Source organism: Pimephales promelas, chromosome 16 (assembly GCF_988280905.1).
Source record: "Pimephales promelas chromosome 16, fPimPro1.hap1.1, whole genome shotgun sequence".
In the NCBI taxonomy this organism is placed as follows: domain Eukaryota; kingdom Metazoa; phylum Chordata; class Actinopteri; order Cypriniformes; family Leuciscidae; genus Pimephales; species Pimephales promelas.
Window position 1 is genome coordinate 30,014,696 of NC_142784.1, and position 14,984 is coordinate 30,029,679.

Genomic DNA, 14,984 nt, shown 5'->3' on the forward strand with positions numbered 1-14,984 from the left:
GCATATATTTTTTAAGTAAATTCAACACATCATTTTTTAGAGTGCAGGACAGGTATAATAGGGTCCAATTGCATACAGTAAGAGTATGACGAAAAACTTTCAATAGTTTTAGTTAATAAAAACAACACTTCAATGAAGAGATAGAGCCTAGCCATGTTATTGACTCATTGACTTTCTTGCCCTGAGACCCTCAAGGAAATCAGCAGATCTCTCGCCCTGTGATTTGTAGCTTTCTCTAGTAAGTGCCAAGTAATTAACCTAAATGCTACGTGTGTGCCGGCACAAAACGCCCACAAATCCCACTTGACCCTCGAAGGCCTTCCGTTAGTGCCAGTAATAAGAGCAAAGGGACAGAAGTCTGTCAGGGGTTAAAGGTGATCATTGAACATGTCCTCCAAAATTAAATTTATGGAAATCGAACATAGGCCAACATCAAAGCACTCAGCGGAGCCGTTTATTCATCAGCTAAATTGGCTGTTATGCGAATGAGTGATGGTGCGTGTGCCCAGATTTGACACTAGATTTTTCATTGGCTAGATTGATATGTTCAGGCCCTCCTCGTTTTGATTAACTTTATGATTTGTTTTATTTATTTATTTTTTGATAAGCAAAACTTCCCACTTTTTTCCCCAGCTCATTTAAAATGTGCCTCAGGTTGTGCTGTCTAGCCAAAAAAAAAGTGGATTTTGCTGACCTTAATCAAGACGTACAATGCAAATTAATTGCACAACATCAATTAAAGTGTCTTAATCCTGCAGAGGATGAGCTGAGTGCATAGTGATCAGTCAGAAGATATAGTTTCCAAAGAGGAGTAAAATGTGAAACAATACTTACTAAAATGCTCAGCCATGACGACAAAACTTCAGGATTGTCCTATATATCACGTCTGGATCAATACCTGTAAAAAGAGCAATAAAGCACAATTACTTCTAAAAATACTTATTACGGGAATAACATTTAAAGGAGTAGTTCACTTTTAAAAAATCTTTTACTGATAATTTACTCGCCCCCATGTCATCCAAGATGTCCATGTCTTTCTTTCTTCAGTTGAAAAGAAATGAACGTTTTTGATGGAAATATTCCAGGATTTTCTCTATATAATGGACTTCAATGGGAACCAAACGGTTCAACGTCCAAATGAGAGTTTCAGTGCAGCTTCAAAAGGCTTTAAACAACACCATCAGTGAAGAAAGAAAGACATGGACATCTTGGATGACATGGAGGTGAGTAAATTATCAGCAAAACTCATTTAAGGGCAAAATGAATGTAATGTTTCTAGACACTTCATAAGCTGTAAGCAATAATCATCAACATTATAACAAATAAAGGCTTGAAATATCTCACTTCGCATGTAATGAGTTGTTAAGACATGACCAGAGCAAAGGCAGGAGACACTGCTTGCAGTCAGTGAAATCTTTTTAATGACTTCCAAATAAAGAATAAAAAATAACATAAGACTCAAGGTGACCCTCCTCACGAAGGTCCCTCACCAGAACTGCTTTCACAGACAAACATACATTCATTTATACTGAAAGGGTCAACCATTTTACAGCAATAGGGAATTTAAATAATGTTCACATACATAATACATAACTACACTGAAAATGAAAATAATATTCAAAATACATCAACCTTAATTATACAAGGAAAATAATACAAATAATAAACAGATACATGTCTACATACAATGAACATAAACACAATAAAACATGAAACAAGAACCCCCTTCTCCCATTGAGAAATGGACTATGCCTACACTACCCAGAATTCTTTGGGATGGCATAAAAGGAGGAACAGGAAGGCCGCGCGTCCTCTTAGACACCCACCCCCGGAAGCCATGCTGCAGACGTGAACCCAGAAGGTAAGTTTTGAAAATGAGGATAAAACTAATGATTTATGTAAATACCAAAATAAAGAAAATAAAGAAACAAATCTCTTGGTCTTTTTTATCAGTCTAATGTGCACCTCAGACTAGAATGAGAAACAAACATTTATAGAAATAATATAAACCAAACAAACACTGCCATCAGGGGTAACTTACATAGGTCTTTGTCACATGAGTCTATACAATATATTAGTTTCACCTTTTAAGGTGAATTACTGAAATAAATCTACTTTCACCTGTAGATCCTGCTTTATCTCTGCTGCAAACGACCATGACAGAATATGTGAATAGCATTTTATTTAATGTAATTATATTTTTAATAAAATTATAGTTTAGTTTAATCTATATGTATAAGAGCACATTCTATACAACTAAGCACTTTTTTTCCCCACAGAGTATGCACAATCAGGCCATATGCTAAGTGTACAATCTAAACAATGCTGGGTTGTTTTAATCCAACTTTGGGTCAAATATGGACAAACCCAAATGTTGGGTTCAAAATGCAATTTAAAAGTCTAACCCAATGGCTGGGTTTATCCATATTTGACTCAAAGTTGGTTTGAAATAACCCAGCATTTTATATTGTAATCTTAAAAGCTAACATAAATGTTTGATTAGAAAAAGAGTAGAGATTCACATTCATGTACACAGTGTACAAAAATGTACATTTCAATGCCCATCCATCTGTAATCGCTTGTATTTAACAAGATAGCATGTTTTTTTTTTTTTTTTAACCATCTGAAACACTCTAAACAATGCTGGGTTTAACCCAACTTTGGGTCAAATATGGACAAACCCAAATGTTGGGTTCAAAATGCAATTTAAAAGTCTAACCCAATGGCTGGGTTTGTCCATATTTGACTCAAAGTTGGTTTGAAATAACCCAGCATTTTGGATTGTAATCTTAAAAGCTAACATAAATGTTTGATTAGAAAAGAGTAGAGATTCACATTCATGTAGACAGTGTACAAAAATGTACATTTCAATGACCATCCATCTGTAATCGTTTGTATTTAACAAGATAGCATGTTAGCATGGGGTTTTTTTTAACATCTGCAACACTCTAAACAATGCTGGGTTGTTTTAACCCAACTTTGGGTCAAATATGGACAAACCCAAATGTTGGGTTCAAAATGCAATTTAAAAGTCTAACCCAATGGCTGGGTTTATCCATATTTGACCCAAAGTTGGTTTGAAATAACCCAGCATTTTAGATTGTAATCTTAAAAGCTAACAGAGTAGAGATTCACATTCATGTACACAGTGTACAAAAATGTACATTTCAATGCCCATCCATCTGTAATCGCTTGTATTTAACAAGCACATTAGCATGTTTTTTTTTTTTTTAACCATCTGAAACACTCTAAACAATGCTGGGTTTAACCCAACTTTGGGTCAAATATGGACAAACCCAAATGTTGGGTTCAAAATGCAATTTAAAAGTCTAACCCAATGGCTGGGTTTGTCCATATTTGACCCAAAGTTGGTTTGAAATAACCCAGCATTTTGGATTGTAATCTTAAAAGCTAACATAAATGTTTGATTAGAAAAGAGTAGAGATTCACATACATGTACACAGTGTACAAAAATGTACATTTCAATGCCCATCCATCTGTAATCGTTTGTATTTAACAAGATAGCATGTTAGCATGGGGTTTTTTTTAACATCTGCAACACTCTAAACAATGCTGGGTTGTTTTAACCCAACTTTGGGTCAAATATGGACAAACCCAAATGTTGGGTTCAAAATGCAATTTAAAAGTCTAACCCAATAGCTGGGTTTATCCATATTTGACCCAAAGTTGGTTTGAAATAACCCAGCATTTTAGATTGTAATCTTAAAAGCTAACAGAGTAGAGATTCACATTCATGTACACAGTGTACAAAAATGTACATTTCAATGCCCATCCATCTGTAATCGCTTGTATTTAACGAGATAGCATGTTAGCATGGGGGGGTTTTTAACATCTGCAACACTCTAAACAATGCTGGGTTTAACCCAACTTTTGGTCAAATATGGACAATGTTGGGTTAAAAATGTAATTTAAAATTTGAAACCAACTTCAACTTTCACTTTCAACTATACATTTTTAAATTATATTTTTAACCCAACATTCGCGTTTGTGCATATTTGACCCAAAGTTGGGTTAAAACAACCCAGCATCGGTCAGTGTACACTTAGCATATGGCCTGAATGTGCATACTCTGTGGGGAAAAAAAGTGCTTAGTTGTATAGAATGTGCTCTTATATATATATATATATATATATATATATATATATTAAACTAAACTATAAATTAACTAAAAATACATTATGTTACATTAAAATGTTGGGTTAAAAATGTAATTTAAAATTAACCCAACTTCAACTTTCACTTTCAACTGTACATTTTTTAATTACATTTTTAACCCAATATTTGGGTTTGTCCAAATTTGACCCAAATTTGGGTTGAAACAACCCAGCATGTTTGATTGGGGGATCCAAAAACATATTTTAAAAAGTAAAGAAATGCTCATTACAAAAGACTAGGAGCAGTATATAAATTACATTTTTGAATAATATATTTTTTGACGTGTCATTGACTCGAAGACCCAATAATTCCACTTCCAACATTATAATCCACAGAGAAAAACTATGTAAGTTAAAATGATCTCCTCATAGAATCCTACATAAATATGAAAAAAAGGCTTAACCTTGCTTAATGTACTGGGACTGGGACTTTTTGTAAATTATGTATAATGAATAGCTCTCTTTGTACAGACAAGCTGATGAGCCTAGACAAATTGCTAAGGTTTCCGTTAAGCTATATCTATAGAAAATAGGAAAGAAAAGGTTTTAACATGGCTTACTGAGGCGGTGACCTTGGAAGACCAAATATATTCATCACCTGATTGATAATAAATTCTGCCTACAGAGAGACAGACGAGCCTGAATCTAAATGCAAAGTATCGCATTAGTGGGTTATAGGAGACAAAATGCTTAAGGAAACAATAATGTCCTTAGACAGACATGTTAGATAGGATTTCTCCTCAGTGTTGGTCTATTGATGGGTAATTTCTTATTAGAGCACCTGTCACAAAGGGATGAAGCTATTTCTGGCATCCCAAATGAAAGCATGAGGGCTTTATCTTCCCCTTCTGCTCAATAAAAGTGTGTGAGGTCTTATAAAAATAGGCTAATTAAAGCTTTTAGGGCTAAACAAACAGTGCAGAGAAGAGTGCATGAATTGGTAGCCATTTACACGGATCTATTTGAAGACTCATTATCCAAATGAACATAATTAGCAAGCCATCAAAGTGAAAACAGACCCACGACTGAGAGAAAAAGGTCAGGCCATTACCTGGCATTATTTTACCATCTTAGATATACAGTATTCCCAGTTGAATTCTCAAGACGTATTACAGTTTAAACTTGCCAAAAGCAAGTTGTGATAGCTAAAGAAGTAACATACTGTATGATTAATAAGTTATGAGAACATGTTTTTACATTGCTTTAACTCAACAAAACAAGTTAAGCAATTAAAAAAACTAAGTTATTCACAAAAAAAAATTAAGTGTAATGTAATTTAAGTTGAAATGACTTAAATGTCTAAGTTGATTGCACTTAAAACCTTTACAGTGTAATATGCGTTCATCTAATGTTTAACTAATGCACAGATAATCATGTTTTAATGTATGACTCAAGAAGAACTAAACCATTAACTGATGATTACTGTATCAGCAAATATATGATTAATTAAATGCATCATCATGTATTAATTCATGAATAGAAATAGTGTAAATTAATGTGTTAATCATCACAATGGGTATTTCAATTTCCAGATGTCTGCTTAAATTAATCATTAGCTAAAGATTTGCGAATATATCATCATGTTATGACGTTACTTGATTTTTTAATATATAGTCATTTTCCTAACATATTTCTGTCCATTACATGTTAACAATTTTAAAGAGAGTATAAAAATATGTTTAAGTATAGGGTTTAGGGATCTAAAAAAAATCTAATAAAGTGTTATAGGGCAATTATGCAAATATCTTTATGATGTAAAAGTTTTTTTTTTTTTTTTGCTGTAAAAACTTAATGTTTAAAACATCCATTTTGTACATTTCAGCATCTATCCAATTCCAAACATATACAGTAGATGCTGAAACATACAAAATGGACGTGGGTTGTTTTAACCCAACTTTGGGTCAAATATGGACAAACCCAAACATTGGTTTAAAAATGTAACCCAACTATAGGTCAGATATGGACAAACCCAGCCATTGGGTTACATGTTTTAATTACGTTTTTTTAACCCAACGTTTGGGTTTGTCCACATTTGACCCAAAGTTGGGTTAAAACAACCCAGCATTTTTAGAGTGTACAAGAAAATATGTTTTATATACCTGTAAATGTTATAAGTATTAATGCCAACCTTGGCTTTTATGGTGACAAGTGTTGCAGGAATGACACAATTTTATAGAAAGGACACAATATTATCCCATTAAAAGCTCATTATAATCTTTTCTGCATAGTAATGGAAGCCTAAAAGAGAAATAATCAGCAGATTTTTCATCCCAGAGACGCCTCTAAAAACTGTTAAACCTCTGAGAGGAATTGTGGTGTATATTTAGCATTGCCTGGAAACTTTGGTTATTGCCATCAGTGATTGGTTATATTTTCAAGAAGAGTTTGAAAGTTAGTTTTTCATTTCTTCTTGGTGAATATTGCAAGGGTTTCTTTTTAATTGCCTTATTTATTGTGTTGCATCGCCATCAGATGTAGGCTACAGAAAATTTTAAGATCTGACACAGATTGTTTTGAATTCACAGTTTCCATCACAAGCAAAGCCAAGTGCTAATTGGTCACTGTCAAAACCGAGCGCTTCATGGTTTGATATGACAGACATCTCTAGCAGATTCACTGGAAAATAGGCTTTCATTCTTCATTTCGAACCTGACAACTTTGAGATGAAATGCATTACCATTTCGGTTAGTGACACCATATGCATAATTTACTGGATGCTTCTTATAGTGCACCCAAGCGGATTTGCATGGAGCGATACGTGATTTATCGGGGCAGCGCACCAATTTACATTCGATACATTCAAAATAGATTAAAATTGCATCCCAAATCACATTGAAAACATAACAGTATCACATTTCACGATTCTCAATGTATTATATTACAGAGGTACAATTGGTTACCACAAATTGACAGCCATTCAAAAGAAGCCAAGTATTTACTTTTTGCATATAACATAGAAACTATATTGCATATAACAGTGCCCATTTCTGTGAGAGCTCGAAAGGCACTGGATTTGACGTCAACCCTTCAGTCGCCATTGGCTAAAAATGTTGTAGGAGGGAAAAAAAAAAGATTTTTTTTTTCCATAAGGCTGATGCTTTTCAGAAAACGTCAAAGCTCTTGTGATGGTTCCAGTCCTTTTGTCACTCAGATTTAGACTAAGCCTCTCGTTCTCCAGAACACACACACACACACATCCTAATGAGGCAGGGCCAGCATTTGGGGAGAGAGCAACTTTCCCCTACGGATGTTCCAACAAACTTCCCTTCTAATCATCTAGACTCCGGTTTTGAATACAAAGGGAGACTCTGAGAGCCTGTTGGCTAACTGAGAACTTGACAGTGCTTATGATCAGCCAGGAATCGTGACACGGGGCATAAATCTCGCAAATCTCCTTGAGAGACAAAAATGCACAGTGGTATCAAATGCAGACAAAAAGGACAGATTGGCTATTTCCATTCCAAAACCGTATCTATTCCCCATCCTATCGCTTATTAAAACTTGTTAATCGAATCCAGAATTCATTAAATGGGAAACAAAAGAAATGCGAGGGAATGGACATTGGAGTAAGTCTCTGTGGGCTCTTTCAGGTTTGATGGCTTTGGATGAGATGCAGGACAGTAGAGAATGACTGGAAAGTTACTCGTCCACAGTTACGCGTACACTGTAAAAAAATATTGTTTGTTTAACTTAAAAAATTAAGTAACCTGGTTGCCTTAAAATTTGAAGTTGATTGAATTGGAAAATGAGTTAATACAATGAAGGAGATTGATTTAATCATCAGAAACTCAAAATAATAAGTTATCTCAACTAAATTAATTGTTTAAGTTGATTTGACAAAAGAAAAAAATGTTGTGATAAATCTTGAAAATATTTTTTTTACAGTGTAAGGAATACTATAGAAATACAGAACTTCATATAATTTATCACAAATCTATCAATAGAGAATGGAAAGGTTTTTTTTTTTTGTATTTTGTCAAACTTTTTATTCCAAGAAACAACCCGGTCTCATCCCAAATCGTCATATAACTGACGTTTTGGGACGTCTTTTGACCATACGTCAATATTCGCCTTTTTAGGGCCCCCTTAAACGTCGGTAGATGAGGTTATGGGATCCTAACTCTACCCCATACCTAAACTTAACCCTAAACCTAACCCGTCACCTAACTGACGTTAAAGGTAAAGCGTCAGTTGTATGACGGCCCGGGATCGCCATCTACCGACGTTTAAGGGGACCCTAAAAAGGCGGATATTGACGTATGGTCAAAATACGTCCCAAAACGTCAGTTATATGACTTTTTGGGATGAGACTGTGTTACAAGAAACACATCTGAACAAATTAACTAATACACAACACAATCTCTACTACATCCTTTCTGGCATTTGATTGATTCTTTATACTTTTTTAGCAAGTAAAATGCCTTTTAGCATAACTGTAAAATTTTGTTTTATTTGTTTAGCATTTGATGTAGACATTGTTAGCGAAAAACTATACTTGGACCTGAAATAAAGCAAACTCATAAGTAACTAATTTCATTGTAATGTTTCATTTCAATGGCTCAGAGAATCCTGCACATAAAACGTGTTCAATGCAGTCGCGAATCTCTCTTCTTCCCCAGATAACAATTTTAGGTTATAAGAACGTTTTCATAACGTTCTCATTAAGTAATAAAAACGTTATTTCTGAATGTAGACGCATTGAAAACGTCCAGTTTTTCCAACGTTGTATTAACGTTATTTCTTGATTAGGGATGCACGATATATCGGCCACCATATCGGTATCGGCCGATATTTGTTCATTTTTGATGTTATCGTTATCGGCCTGTTAATAAAATTTGGCTGATATATTAAAGCTGATAAATAATTAATTATTTCCTTCAACACTTGACACCTGAGACACTTAAGATGCGCATTGTTCAACATGATTGATCTTAATTGCTTGAAATATGATTGGAATCATAAAGGAAAATATAGTTAAGTGCAAAATGAGCCGTCAAATCAGCTACATGAAATTATAATGAGAATATTATAATTAGGGAGCAGATTTTAATTGTGAGACTTTTGTTTTTGCAATCAGGCTTCCAAAAATTTAAAAAAAAAATGGATTTAGACTTATCGGCCGATATATCGGTTATCGGCTTTCAAATGTAAAAAATTATCGTAATCGGTATCAGCCAAAATGTTCATATCGGTGCATCCCTATTCTTGATTATAAGAACGTTATTCAAAATGTTACAAGAACGTTCAGTTCTCCCGTTACATAAACGTTGTAATAACGTTCTTGCTTGGCTATAAGAACATCATTCAAACGCCATTCGAACGTTCAATTCTCCTGTTATATAAATGTTGTATTTAAACGTTATTTCAAGAATGTTATTAGAATGTTGAGAAATAACAATTTTAGGTTATACTGGGCGCTATTCTATTCTACAATATTCACTAATGATCAAAATAGACCATCCTAAGTCAATTTATTGCAGTAATTCCTCTCAACCAGTAGAAAATGGGTTGAACACCTGATTATGCATGAAAAAACAACTTCATAAAACGCCCAGCACTAGACTTGACCTGTAATTTACAATCACCACATTTGGACTATTTTGATTATTCTTTTTCATTTGGAATTATTCTTTTTCATTTTTCATTTTTTTCATGCACCAATGAATCACTAATAACTGTATTTTGCATTAAGGAGGCATATTTGGAATTTTATGCTTTTTACTCTATTGACTATTAATTATGAAAAAAAAAATAAAACTCCTTAAAAACTTTAACACAGATTTTAAAAATAATTTTAATTAGACAAACTCATCCCGCATTTCACAAGAAGCAAATATAACTAAACTAGCTAACAATGCAACCTAATTATTAACATCCCAGTCACTTTTGCAAAAAAAAAAAAATTAAATTGCATTGTTAATCCACCTGCTGTTGACTGACAAAATAAGGGCGCATCATAATAAAGATACATTGCTTGCAATCCAAAACGTTTGTAAGTATTAAGAAGTTAGAGTTAGAATATAAAATATGAAAAAACTTAAGTAAACATTTTGGATTATTAATGCATTATTATTTACTTGATCTACAGTGTATCCTGCTGTGCCTTCATATATTCTAGCCTGCTGTGTCTCTCCATTCATCTCAGCATGTCAGGATTCACGACTGGAACATTATGGAGGTCATACTTTTACTGCAGCGTAGATAAGCTTTATCACTGCACTGCACATTATTGGACTATAGTTTTTTGTGTGTGTTTTTTTTTACCTTGTCCAATTACAGCAGCTGTCCCATTATTTTATCAATAACAGATGCCTCCATTTTGTAAAGCTGATATCCCAAAAACAACAATATGGTGGCAAACCTCTGTGTCCTGATATTAGGCCGACAGCATTGAGATTACTGCCACCCAAACAGACTATTTAATCACTCCAACTTGCTATTGACATAAAGGCCTGATACCAGAAACTGGCTGTGTTCGGTAAGATAATGCCGCCTTCATAAAACATGAAAAGAACAAAGTTGCTCCATCAGAAGGGTTAGCCGATTAGCATAAAAAAAAATGTGTTTACTCAGTTAAGGAACACTTAAAAGCCCAGTTATCTTTCAAACTGAGGTTTAAATATGTCCTTTTTCACAAAGATTTACAAGACGGTGACCTTCAAATTCAACGACCTGTGTTTTATGGGCATTATTTTAGCATTTGGCATTTACTGAGTTACGTCAATTAGGGCTTTGTTTACATCCACTTTAAGACACTCGCAAACTCCTTCACCTTGGGGAATGTCCGCCACTATTGGAGTGTATTCAAATTCGTCAAGTTGGTGAGGGAAGTTTGTTTGAATGGACAGTCAAACAGAGTGTTTTTACAGAGGAAGCGAGTCTACTAAATATGTAGACTTCAGGTAAATCCAGACCACAATGCAATGTGATTGTGACGTCACTGCAGATCATTTACCCCCACTTCACACAACTATAAACCATTGCAAGGATGCTGGGCGCTCGAGGGACGTAAACAACGACGTACATCCAAGAGAACGAGATGGAGGCAAGTTAGCTTATCCTGCTACTTATCCTGCTACGGTCCAATCAGCAAACAGAGGGATTGGCTGATGACGTTGATGTTGTTCGCTAGTTTGAGTCATCATACGCCACCATAGACATACACTAGACCATAGATATCTATATAAAAGCTAGATATCTCGTCCACGCTGCTGGCCAATGGAGGTCGATGTCTGTACCTGGCGGCCATCTTGTCACAGGCACCTCGCTCACTCGTAACATTGTGTTAATGGTACATGTACTATTTAAATAACCATAACTTGCTCAATTTTCTACCAATTTTCAAACGGTTTGGTTTGTTATAAACGTCAGAGATGTAGTTATGACACAGCATACTTATGAATAATAAGTGTATAAATAAATAACCATCCAGATAATTATAGGCACGTTAATAACGTTTGTAAGAAACCAAACTGTTTGTAAATACGTCAAGATTTCAACAAGATAAGAGTATTTGTGTTCGTGCTGACCACTCATCTTACATCAGCTTGCCTGTGACAAGATGGCCGCCGGTGATGACGATAGAAACTCTGCTTTAGGACATCTAGCCTTTATATAGATATCTATGCACTAGAAGTCACCTTGGCTACGGCAGTTCATTGGAACGAATGCGTCAATAGAGCCGCCATCTTGAAACAGGGGAGCCCCTCCACATTAATGCATCAGCGTCAATGTAGACACAGGTCTAATGGAAATAAACATCACTATAAATCATCATGAATGCGATTTTTCTTGTTGTTTTTTTTTTTTGGTTTGTTTTAACAGTCAGACATGTATTTATCATTGATTCCAGAATTTTTTTTTTTTTTTAAACATTTTTCCTAGTTCAGATTTCATCCGTGAACATCATACGCTGCACAAAAGTCCGCCGCCATCAATGAATTCGAAGTAAAGGCAGAGATAGCAGCGTTACCTAGCTACTTTCTATGACAAGACCCCTGTTCCAAGATGGCGGCGGTTTTGACACATGCTTACCCCAAGGTGACGTCTAGTGTATATGTCTATGATACGCCACGACCAAACATCAGCGATTGGTTATGGCAGATCCAATAGTTTTAGACTTTAACAGAGGACCCGCCTACAAGGAAATTAACGCTTGTCAATGGAGTGAGGCCAGACTCTGAATAAAATTTAATGGATGAGAGTCTGGTGGGACTATAGAAGGGCATAATGGCTAAATGTTTCAAACTTGACTGTTCGGTTCAGTTGTTTGTTGTGACTTTCCAGACTTGGGATTGGGAACCAATCTCTGACCACATCTAATGATTTAGTTTGAAAGGGGGGGGGGCATATTTTTCCTCAGTATGAAGAACATTTTAATAATCTAAAAGTGTTGGTGATGGCACACTGCATAAGACACAAGCCTTTGGTGTGAGAGACCCGGATTCGAATCCACTGTGAGACACCAATGTGTACCTGAGCAAGACACTTAACCCCTAGTTACTCCAGAGGTGTGCGACCTCTGACATATATAGCAATTGTAAGTTGTTTTGGATAAAAGCGTAAGCTAAATGATTAAATGTAAGTGTAAAAAACCTTTATCCACTCTAAAAAAATAATAAAAATAACCTTAGTGTAATGGAAAGGTTCTACTTTAAAGGTTCTTGGAACCATAAAAAAGTAAAAAAACAAAGTATTTCCAGGAATGTGGAAAGACACAGACATTAATTAAATAAAAAAAGGATATTTTTCTCCTTTATGCCACTATAATGATATAGGTAGGGGGAAAAAACATCAAATATGACTTACATTAAACATTTTTATGTCTGAGACTTTTATATATGAAGAGTTCAGATGCAAAAGCCTCTAAGTGCCATTTGAAATTTTCTTTTAGAATGATCATTTTTATCAAGCTTGTATATTTAAGTTCAGTTATTTCAGTTAAATTGCAATGAGGATTACCTATTAATTGTCATTTAAGTGAAATTACTGAACTTGAATATATAAGCTTGATAAAAATGATCATTTTAGAAGAAAATTTCAAATGGCAAAAGGCTTTTGCATCTGAACTCTTCATATATATATATATATATATATATATATATATAAACTAGTCTAGCTAGCACTAGAAGCAGAGATTCTCTATTCACAGTCTAGCAGATGTGGCATAATGAAGCCATTTCTGTTACTGTGCTTAACTCTCCTGTTCAGAATAGAAGGGCAGAAAATAGGCTTGTCAGGGTGACTGACACTTCCCATTTCTATGTATAATTCAAGGCAAGCTGCCGTCAGACACATGCCCAGTCCACATCACTCGAAAAGCAACGAAGACAAAGTGCAAAATCAAAAATGTCAAGAACAAAGTACAAAATATTTTCAGATGGCATAGAGTTTCCCATTTTCAGTTGAAATTATACATCCCAAACAGGTCGCCACCCAAAAACATAGCCCTATCCTAATCCTACCAGGACTTAATATCTAATTTTATAGTGAAATGATAGATGAATAACATTTAGAAGCACCAAACCCTGTGTAAGTTTAAACTTGATATAAACTGTCAAATTAATTCTCAAATCCAATTGGCTGATTGGAATTTTGGTCCAGGGTCAACAAAGATATTGATCCAGGAACATGTTCTACTTATTGAAATTATACCAATCCAAAGCAGGTCCAAAATACAGGGAATACAAATTGTGCTTTGGTGAGTAAATGAAAGTGCATGTCATCAATAACATCAGTATATTTCATTAGTATATTGTTATGTTTCTTGCATAGTTATCTCCATTAACTTATTCATTCATTTTATGTCACTATTTTCTTTCAAAGCCTTTTTGGAATGATATTCATTACAAAACGTGTTAAACAAATCAATTTGTATGTTCTTATATTTAGTAAATATTTTGCAGAAGAAAAAAAAAATGTTTAATGATGTGTTGGCTTTGGTTACAACACCAAATCAATTTTAACATACAGTATATTCAATGATTTAATGATAACGAATCATGCCAAATACATTTGTATAGCTGGTCTTGCTGGTCAATTTAATAGGCATCGGTTGGAAAGGTTAAAATCGGACCCTGATAGAAAAACTTTGCATCAGAAGAACTTTCACTGTACAAATGAGGACCAAATAACTTGAACATATATTATCAACAGCATGAAAAAAGCTCATTTGGTCTATTAAAATAGAGATGATTAGTTGGAAGGAGCTGTTGTTGTCTATGGTCTATTTTTATGGGTGGTTTTTAATAATGTCATTTTTGACAAAAGTCTTTCCCAGAAGTACATCATCGTCTGAGATTTCTCCCAGGCTGCTTCTTTGACTGGCACTGCATGCAGGATTTCAGCAGCGCAACAGTGCCATCTCTGGTGATCAGATGCATGGCTATTGATTCCCCATTGGAGAACAGTAACTTCTAGTTCATGTGTCTTCTTGAAAACCTTGAAGATTGTCTCAGCTAGTAGTGGACACATTAAGCCAGCCCAAAGACAAAAAAAAAAAAGCATTAAGCTTTGTATTAGTAGAGAACCTGTAGTATTTTGGAATTATCATGCTTTCCACCCTCATATCCCCCTGAGACGGGGGTTTATGTATTTTTTTCCTAGGAAATTTTATTTTGGCCAGAGGCTAAAGACTATACAGTCAGTAGTACGGTCTGTCCCACATGATCTCAACCCACCCATAGAGCGTGGGATCTCACTCACAGAATGAACACATGGTGTCGGCCATCTTTTTTTGGAAGCTAAGCTAGCAGGCTCTTGTTCTGTGGAAAAAGCTGAGTAGTCGAGCTATGGCCGGCGGTCAATGTC

At 34.9% G+C, this 14,984-nt stretch overlaps 1 long non-coding RNA gene across 2 annotated transcripts in view; it reads right to left on the bottom strand.

The window, feature by feature from the left end:
* The window catches only part of LOC120483385 (uncharacterized), a 141,122-nt gene that overhangs the window by 73,557 nt on the left and 52,581 nt on the right, over positions 1 to 14,984 (bottom strand). For both annotated transcript variants that reach the window (XR_016146769.1, XR_005623595.2), the window contains exon 2: positions 835 to 898. This is a non-coding gene — a long non-coding RNA (uncharacterized LOC120483385). The remainder of the gene's footprint in view (positions 1 to 834; positions 899 to 14,984) is intronic.